The sequence below is a fragment of the Equus quagga genome, chromosome 12 (assembly GCF_021613505.1).
Source record: "Equus quagga isolate Etosha38 chromosome 12, UCLA_HA_Equagga_1.0, whole genome shotgun sequence".
NCBI classification, from domain to species: Eukaryota; Metazoa; Chordata; class Mammalia; order Perissodactyla; family Equidae; genus Equus; species Equus quagga.
The window spans coordinates 100,383,669-100,392,246 of record NC_060278.1 but is presented as its reverse complement, the minus strand read 5'-3'; positions in this window follow the sequence as shown (position 1 = coordinate 100,392,246).

The window sequence follows — 8,578 nt, the reverse complement described above, 5'->3', positions numbered from 1 at the left end:
TGGTCACAGAACCTGATGGTCACAGAACCTGATGGTCACAGAACCTGGCCACGGGCCACAGGGTTTGGTTCTGAGATGGCCACACAACCCAACCTAAGCCGATGAGAACCAGTTCTGAGACTTTTATAGGAATAGTTGAGAAAGAGCGCTCGGTTTTTCTGAGTTGCTTGGCTGATATGATAACAGTAACAGTAATAGTAGTAATAAAATAATAGTTACTATTATGGAGCTTTAGATGTGTTAGGTGCTGTTTGATGCTTCACATACATTAATTAACTCAGTTAATCTTCCAGAGACACGGAAAGCTGATGATATCATTCAAGCACCTGGATCCAGCTATGCCTGAAGCAAACACACCCTTGGATTATTTTTTTTTTTACGTGACCCAATAAATTCTCTTTTGCTTAAACTGGTTTAAGTTGGGTTTCTGTCCCCAGGAACCGAGAGAGCCCTGACTAATCCACCTGCCTTCCTGACATTATCTAAGCTTCTATCTCTCCATCATTACGGTAGCCATTAACTGTTTTATGCCTGTCACTGACTCACAGGTTTCCACTGTCGTTCTTGGTCCGTCCTGCCCATGTGGAGGCCGCCGGTCTGCCCCCTTTCCCATGTGCCCCGAGCGGCAGAGTGGGCGTGCGGGCGTGTGTGCACGCCCTTGTTCCAGGAAGGTGCTCTGTGGGGTTTGCCTGGCCCCGAAACAGACCTCGTTATTAGCGTGACGGCGGTTAATGAGGAGTCCCAGCGCCTCCCCCGGCCAGCTGCTTTGCATGCGGGTGAGCTCACCGTCCTCCCCACGGCCCCGCGAGGCGGACGCTGCCGCCCAGTTCAGAGACGAGGAAAACAAGGGCCGAAGAGGCAGGCCTGAGCCGCGAGGCTCCGGGCTCCTGAGCGCAGCGTCCACGCCCCCGACTCCAGAGCTGGGCCCTTCCAGATGCGAGGCCCCACCCGGGGCTGGAACTCGGGGTCCACTCGGCTCAGAACGCATGTGTGGAGTCTGTACCTGTGGAGAACACACACATGCGGGCATGAAATAGGCGTGGGAGCCGTGCGTGCAGGGCGTGTGAGTGTGACACGCGTGGCTCTGTGTGCCTGCGGTGTGTACACAGCACGCCCGTGTGTGTAGAATCGACACGTATGTAGAGTGTGAGATTGTGAGTGTGTCTCGCACATGTGTACACGCCCCGTGCTTTCGCCTGTCCCGTCTCTGGGCAGCAGGCAGGTTGTCGAGGAGAGAGAACAGCGACCCCTTCTTCTCCACCCTGGCTGGCCACGGTCACCTCCCATCTGGACAGCCGACTGGCCTCCTCCCCACTTCCCCCTCCCCCCCCCCAAAGTCCGTCCTCGGCCCCGGGTCAGAGGGAGGCTGGAGCACCTAGATCCGCCAGGGCCTCCTGTGCCCGGAACCCTCCGTGGCTCCCGCCTCACTCAGAGTCCTCACCACAGCCCAGCCGGCCCTGCCTGGGCTGCCCCTCGGGGCCTCCCTGACCTCGTCCTCCTCCTTCCTCCCGCCCAGCCTCAGTGGCCTCCATCCTACCGGGTGCGCTCTGTCCTCAGGGCCTTTGCACGTGCAGTTCCAATGCCTCAGATATGACTTCGCTCAATTCTCGGCTGAAATGTCGCCTCCCCAGAGAGCCCTTCTCTGACCACTCACCCTGCCTAAAACACCGCCCGAGTCACTCTAGCTTCCCGTCCTGCTCTGATGGCCTCGGGACTCTCCCCCAGGGCAGTCTGTGCTGGCCGTGTTGCACATCGGCCACTGCCTCTCTCTCCCACTGTGACTTCAACTCCACGAGCGCGGGCACTATGTCTCCCCCCGCCCCGAGCACAGCATCTGGCGCACAGTAGGTGGAGGTGCTCAGCCAGCGGCCGACAGGTGAGGGGTATCGGCAGGCACAGACCCAGTGGCATGGGGCCAGCCCCGGTCGTGTCCAGTCTCCTCTCGGGCCACGAGGATTTCCGCTGCCTCGCCTGGTCTCCCACCACCGTCCTCTCCACAGCCCCTCCCTGACCTTGAGGCCCTCCCCCCTCCATCTTGCCCCAGAAAAGGCTTGGATTCCTCATGGGGGCTTGGTGTCCCGCCTGACCCCGCAGTGCTGGCCTGACTGCAGGGCTTGTCTCCTGCAGGTCCCGGGGCAGAGAGCCACGGCCCCACGGCCCCCGGGCCCCAGGACTAGACCCCGTCCCTAGGCTCTGCACCGTCCTTCCTGCACTCAAGGTGCTGCCCCCGCCTCGCATTACCACAGAGCACAGGCAGGGGCAGGGGACAGGCCGGCCGCTCCAGCCTGCCACACAAGGTGCCGCATTCCAGAACCTTCCGGAAGATTCCGGGTTGTGCTGCAGGCCTCAGCTGCCCCGAACCCCAGGTTCACCCGCTGTTTCCTCCTCATTCGGGACTAGATGTTAACAAACAGTCCCTTACTCTGCTCGTACTGAGTCGTCTATTTTTAAAAAGAGCAAAAAAGGAAGTGTCAGGAGCTGCCCCGGGGCGTATTCCCTCCAGCCGAGCCCAGGAAGCCCGTCCTCAGGGGCCGCCCCGGCCACCCTGAGGGGACCTGGATCCAGACAACCGAGGTGGCCTCCTTCCGCAGCAGACAGAAAAGTGAGGCCGCAATCGACTCCGACGCCGAGGGGCTCTGTGAGGCCAGCGCCACTCTACGGTGACAGCTTTCTCCAGATAAAGTTCATATGTCACACAAGTCACCATTTACGGTGTACAATTCAACGGTTTTTAGTGTGTTTATGGAGGGATGCAGCCTCCCCCACAAGCCACTTTACCTCCCAAAGACCCCGAGCCCATTAGCGGTCACTTCCCACGCGCCCGCACCCCAGCCCCTGATCCGCTCTCTGCTCCTGTGAATTCGCCCGTTCTGGACGTTTCCTATAAATGGAATCATATGAGACACAGCCTTTTACGTCCGACTTCTTGCACTTAACACCATGTTTTCAGGGCTCGTCCGCACAGGGCGTGGATCAGGACTCGCTCCTTTTTGTGGCTGAATAATGCTCCATGTGCAGCTCCACAGCACCTGCTCGCCCCTCCCTCCGTCCGTGGACGCGCAGGTCATTCCCGCTTTCAGGCTCTGATGAGGGACGAGGCCACAAACAGTCACGCACGAGCTTTGTGCGGACCCGGGTCCTCCGTCCTCCCGGGCACCTGCCCAGGACGGGCACTGCTGGGGCCTGTGGTGACTCTGTGTCCAGCCCTCCCGGGAACGGCCAGACTGTCTTCCGAAGTGGCTGTGCCATTTTACAATCCCGCCAGCCATGTGTGTGGGTTCTGACGGCTCCACATCCTCGCCAACACTCGTTACTGTCCGTCTTTTGGATTATAGCCGTCCCAGAAGGTGTGAGGTGGTAGGCCACTGCTTTTTCTTAATGAGTCAGAAGTATTTTAAAAATGGGAGAATTGGTATAAAAATCTGGATTTCTGACTTGTCTTGAGGACACTGGCTTTCTGGAATGACTGGGGCGCGTTCCCCGTGGAAGCTGAGTCGCGGCCTCCCCTCCAGGCCGCCCGTCCTCACCCAGCCACCGTCCTCGTTGAAAGGACCACGGGCTCTCCAGTTAGGCCAAAATGCTTCTCGAGCCCAGCTGAGGTTTGCAAAGATGCTGAACCGTCATCGTTTGGCCTTTCTGGAATCATCTTCCCTCCGGCCAACCAGGGGGTGAACTGAGAATGTGTTTAACTCAGCATTCCACACTGCGCGTCGCCTCCTCGGGACCATCCTGCAGGGATTCACTGTCCCTATTTCCAGAGGGGGAAACTGAGGCTTCCAGAGGAGAGGGGGCAGGACCTGCGCTGGGTCACCCTCTGCGGAGGTTGGGGATGGGATGCAGGGCCAGCAGTCTGACCCCAAGCCCTGCGTCTCCCGTGACACCACAAGGTCCCTGGAGGTGCTGTGGCCCGTCTCCTCACACCCTAAGTCTGCACCGGGAGGCCCTGGGGTAAGATCTCTTTCTTGAAAAAGTTGTATTTGGGGAAAAAGCCTGGACAGGCCGCAGCGGCTGTGATCTCACAGAGACCAGCAGCCTCGACTCGAGCGGGAGCCACTCCACCATCGGGCTCCCCACTGGCCCGCGGGCCCCGGGGTGGGACCCGAGCCACTTGTTCACGTCTGTGTCCCCTGCGAATAGCACCTGCTGACCCGCGGCATCTACTCCAGAAACATCCGGTCCCTGGATGAACGCACTGACGAGACATTTTCAAACAGAATTTCCGATTTTTTTCCTAACCATTCTGTCTACAAAGGCGCTTTGTGAAATGTCTAACTAACCACGACTGACTTTTGACACCAAACGCTTGGGTTCAAATCATGGCTCCTTCACTTGTTAGCGAGTTACTCGACCTCTCTGGGCCTCATGTCCTCATCTAGACTATGGGGACAAGCGTGGACCCACCTCAAAGTCAGGACATGTCGGTGCTCAGGCCGCTGTTAGAACTGGTGGCTGTCGTCACCATCGTTACCATCGTCGCCGTCATCCGGCCGGGGCTTCCAGGACCCAGGTGAACGGAGGCGCTGTCTCAGGGTGACTCGGGTTCCGGGCTGCACCGCAAGGGGTCACGGGAAGGGCCACGGTGTTCCCTGAGAAGGGACAGGGAACCAGCCGGCCGCTGAGCGTGAGGGGAAGTGGACGGGCGGCGGTTAGCGCGAGCTGGAAACGCACACGCGCCGGGGTTGCGCAATCTGTCCACCGACAGCAGGGCGCTCCGGGTCCCCGGGAGCCAGGAGGGGGCTCCGGGCACCGTGTGGAGGTGCTGGGCAGTCTGGCCGGGTGAGGGGGGCCCAGGCCCGAAGGCCGGACACGCTGGGGTCCCCACGGCCTCGGGCTGGACTGTTTCCCCAGCCTTGGTGACATGACTGCGGGGTCGTTGGGAGGAGGGGGTGGGAACGCTGCCCCCACTGCTTCTGGCTCAGCACAGCCTGCCTCCCACCGCCCTGGGGCCCCCTCTCCTCTCGCTTGCAAGCAGAGAGGCTGCTCCCCCCAGGACGGGACCCTGCCGGCCCCCCGACTCTCAGGGCTCCACTTCTCGCAGCTTCTCCACATGCAAGTGGAGTCCTTGTTTCCACCCCAGTGTCCCCTCCTGAGGCGGCGGGTCTCGCTCGGCCCCACCACCCACAGTGGGTCTCCTCAGGGAATAATAACGAGGGCAGTAACAGTAGTAGCTCAGGTTTGCTGAGCGCTCACCATGTGCCTGGCATTGTTACTTTACGAGAAGTGACCCACTTAATCCTCATAACACCCAGTGAAGTGGGCGGCCCCATTACCACCCCCAGGTCACGGGGGGGAAACTGAGGGCCCGAGAGGCAGAGTCTGAACTTTACAGAGGAGCCGGCAGGTGCTCTCCTGGGAGTCCATCTCCGGGCCACAGCATGTGTCTGGCAGCCAGATGAGGACCCGGGCCCCCGACCTCGCTGGCAGGGGACATGAGTCCCTCTGCGTTACTCAGACGGCGGGTGGGAAATGTCAGGGGCAATTCAGAAGCGACAACTTGTGCCTGGGACCCTGCACGTTGGTCCAGTGCTCTCGGCTATAAGGAACAGAATCCCAACCTGAAGAGACTTTAAAAATAAGGAAACCTGAGGCCGGCCCAGTGGTGTAGAGGTTAAGTTCACGCTCCGCTTCAGTGGCCCAGGGTTCACAGGTTCAGATCCCAGGCGTGGACCTGCACACCACTCATCAAGCCATGCTGTGGCAGCATCCCACATACAAAATAGAGGAAAACTGGCACAGATGTTAGCTCAGGGACAGCCTTCCTCACCAAAAAAAAAAAAAAAAAAAAAAAAGGGAAACATTGTCTCACACACCATTGGGAGTGAAGGGGAATTGAGGATTGGCTCGTTCAGCAGCTTAGTGACATCAGCAAGGACCCAGGTCCTGGGGCTTGGGCTTTGCCCTCCAACTATCTCTCCTTGTTGACTCAAGAGGGCTGCCACTGCTCCAAACATCGTGACCTCTCTCCAACAACACTAGAGAGAGAAGAACCTGTTTCTTTTTTCCCTTTATCTAGGAACTTTCATATATAAAAAAATTTTAAATGTTGGTATCAGTGGGAACTCCACATAATGCTATTTTATAAATGCCCTTCTTTTACTGTAATGAGAGCATTTAACATGAGAGCTAACCTTTCAATGCATTTTTAGGTGTACAGTACAATATTGTTGGCCATAGACATGATGTACAGCGGATCTCCAGAACTTACTTCATCTTGCGTCACTGCAGCTTTATATCAACAGCAGCTCCCTGTCGCACCCCTCCACCCCCCCCCCCCCGCCCGGCCCCGCCAGCCCCGGCAACCACCGTACTCTCTGCTCCTGTGCGTTTCACTGTGTTCCGTAGTTCACGTAAGTGACGTCATACAGGATTTGTCCCTCTGTGACTGGCTTATCTCACTCAGCCTAAGGAGCCAGCAAACCCACTTCTGGGTATTTCTCCAAGAGAATGGAAATCAGGATCTTGAAGAGACGTCGTCACTCCTGTGTTCACTGCGGCCTTACTCACAGCAGCCAAGACGTGGAAACAACCTGAATGTCCATCAGCAGATGAATGGATTAAAAAAATGTGGTCTTCACATACGGCGGATTATCATTGGACCTTAGGAAGGAAGGGACCTCCGCGTTCTGCTGAGGGGACCAAGCCCGGTGTCAGCCGGGGAGCAGGGAAGCCCCTCCCAGACGCGCGATGTCCTGGCAGGTTCCCCGGCTCCCCGTGCAGCCAAGCGGAGGGCTGTGGAGGGCGGCCCCTGCGACGGCTCAGGACAGCGGGACCCCCTGGCTGGTGCGGCTGAAGCCCATCTTCCCGGAGGCTGAGTCCAGGGGGTGGGGGCGGGGAGGGGGCAGCCGGAGCAAGGGGTCTGTTAGGGAGGAGGCAGCCGGGGATCGCTCGTCCCCCGATCAGCGCGTCCCCTCGTGCTGTCCGGACCCTCTGAGCTGCCTCTGGTCCTGCGCTTGGGGCCGATTCTGCCCCTTCCTCAGATTCTGTCAGCTCCCTCTTCCCCCCGCAAACCCCTTTCGTGTGTCCGGCCCTTGGCCCACCTCACTCTCATCGAGCCACTCAGAGTTCCCAGTGAACATCCTAGGCCCCAGCGTCCGCACTGCCCCTGCTCATGTTTGTTGAGCGCTTGCTCTCTGCTGGGCCCTGAGCAAAGTGCTCTCCCTACTCCAGGGGGTCCCGGCCAGGGCTGAGTTTCCCGCAGGGGACATCTGGGAACGTCTGAAGACATCTGTGGTGGTCACAACCCGGCAGGGAGCGCCACTTGCATCTAGAGGGTAGAGAGGCGAGGGGTGCTGCTACACCGTCCTGGATGCCCAGGGCGGCCCCACAACAGGAGCCACCTGGTCCCAAAGCCAGCGGGCGGAGGGGACAGCCTCTCCTGACGGGTTCTGGAGGAAGGACCCCCGGCTGGGGCACCTCCCGGAGAACTTCCAGTCCTGAAGGCCCTTCGCGTCCAGGGTGACACTCCTCGCCTTACGCTGTCGGGCGGAGGGGTGCAGAAGCGTCTCAGGAGCCCGAGCCCATCTCACTTCTTTAGGGTTTTCTGTTTGCCGCCGGCCTTGTTCCAAAAGTTGCTTGGGGCGGCCAGAACCAGTGACCATGACTCATACTATCCCGAGTGAGAAAGGAAACAAACACATCAGCTCCGTGGACGGAACTGCAGAGCAGCTCCTCAGGAGGGACCGTCACACGGGCCGTGCACAGACGGGTGGCCAGTGAGAAGGCAAGAGACATCTTCAGGAGAAAGCTCGTGTCTTTGTCGGGAATTCTTGTAGCCGCAAGCAGTGGGAATCCAACCCAAAGTGGATTTTAAAAGAGAGAATGGGAGATAAAAATTTACAGGCTTATATAACTAAGTTCAGGGCTATGTCGGCTTCAGACACAGCTGGATCCAGGAGCACCTGGGACGTTTTCAGGACATGGCCTGTCTCCATCCCTCAGCTCTGCTTTGGCCTGTGTCGGCTGTATTTCAGGCAGTCTTTGCTGTCATGGTGGCACAGGGACCACAGCTGCTCCAGGCTGGCATCCCGCTAGACCAGCCCCCTCAAGGCAACGACATCTATTCCATGGAGCTCAGTTCTGCGGACTTTGATCGGCCCATGTGCCCATCCCTGAACCAATCGCTGGAGCCAGGGGCCTGGGAAGTGCTGACTGGCCAGGCAGGGTCTGGAGCCTGCGCCGGGGATGGGGTCAGCTCACCTGATCCACGCGGACCCAGGGGGTGGTGACACCGCAGGGAAAGTTAGTGTGTGCTCTTGAAGAAGGGGGACAGGCGCTGGGTGGGCCGAGAGCTCCATGAATGCAGCGTCTCGGCCAGTTCCCGCCATGAGTCCACCAGGGACGGGCTCCGAGCCTGCCGTCGAGCCCAGGACGCACCCGTCTGCGCCCTGGGCGGGGGCGAAGATATAAATAAGTGTAATTCAAGGCGCCATGTGACACGTCCCGGGAGAAAGAAACAAACCAAGGGCCACAGACACTCGAGGCGAGACCTTTAAACTCACCCTGCGGAGAGGTGAGAAAGGGCACCCACCCAGCTCACAGGAACGGCCTGAGCAAGGCCGCAGAGCTGGGCAGGGACACG